Below are 919 nucleotides of genomic sequence, written 5' to 3'. Positions count from 1 at the left end.
GAGAGGGAACTTCCTGGTTCGTGGGGTGTCTAACTCCCTCGTAGGTGAAGAGTTCTAGTTCCAACAACTCAGGATTGAGACACTATTGGAAATAATAATTCTCAGATAAAATTCTCAGTAAATGAAAAGACAGAAGATAATAATAATCAAACGAGAATATAAATAAAAACTCAGAATAACAATAAGGTACTAATTATTTTAAATTTCAAATACAGAATTCTTCTGGCGCTTCAGCTCCTGTAGCTCACGCCCCTGCTTCTCCTGTTCCTTCAGCAGTTTGCAGAGCATGCAGTTTTGATTTTGTTGTTCTTCCTTAAGTTGTTTCATAGCTTCTTACAGCTTGGTAACAGATGCTTCTAGGCGGGTCCAGTAGTCAATTTCAGGAATTTCTGAGAGGAACTCCTGCGCCCTCCTTTTTATGGAGTTGTCTTGCACTTGTCCTTCCATTGACTTCTTGGTGATTGGGTGTTTGATTGGGATGAATTCATCTACTCCCATTCTCACCCCAGCATCTTTACATAGCAAAAAAATTAAGCTTGGGTAGGCCAGTTTGGCTTCAGTGGAGTTCTTATTTGCAATTGTGTAAATCTCACAAGAAATCAGATGATGAATCTCCACTTCCTTTCCAAGCATAATACAATGAATCATCACCGCTCTTTTGACAGTGACCTCAGAGCGGTTTCTAGTGGGCAATATAGAACGCCCAATGAAGTCCAACCAGCCTCTTGCAACTGGTTTGGGATCTCCCCTCTTGAGTTGGTTTGGGACGCCTTTTGAATTGGTTATCCACTTAGTTCCAGGGAGGTATATGTCCTCTAGAACTTGATCCAACCCCTTATCTACTCTCACCATTCTCCTATTAAAGGAATCTGGATCATCTTGTAGTTGAGGCAGTTTGAAGACCTCTCTTATTTTGTCC

The sequence above is a fragment of the Arachis ipaensis genome, chromosome B06 (genome assembly GCF_000816755.2).
Source record: "Arachis ipaensis cultivar K30076 chromosome B06, Araip1.1, whole genome shotgun sequence".
NCBI lineage: Eukaryota > Viridiplantae > Streptophyta > Magnoliopsida > Fabales > Fabaceae > Arachis > Arachis ipaensis.
The sequence above is the reverse complement of the archived record's forward strand: the minus strand, read 5'-3'. Positions refer to the sequence as shown.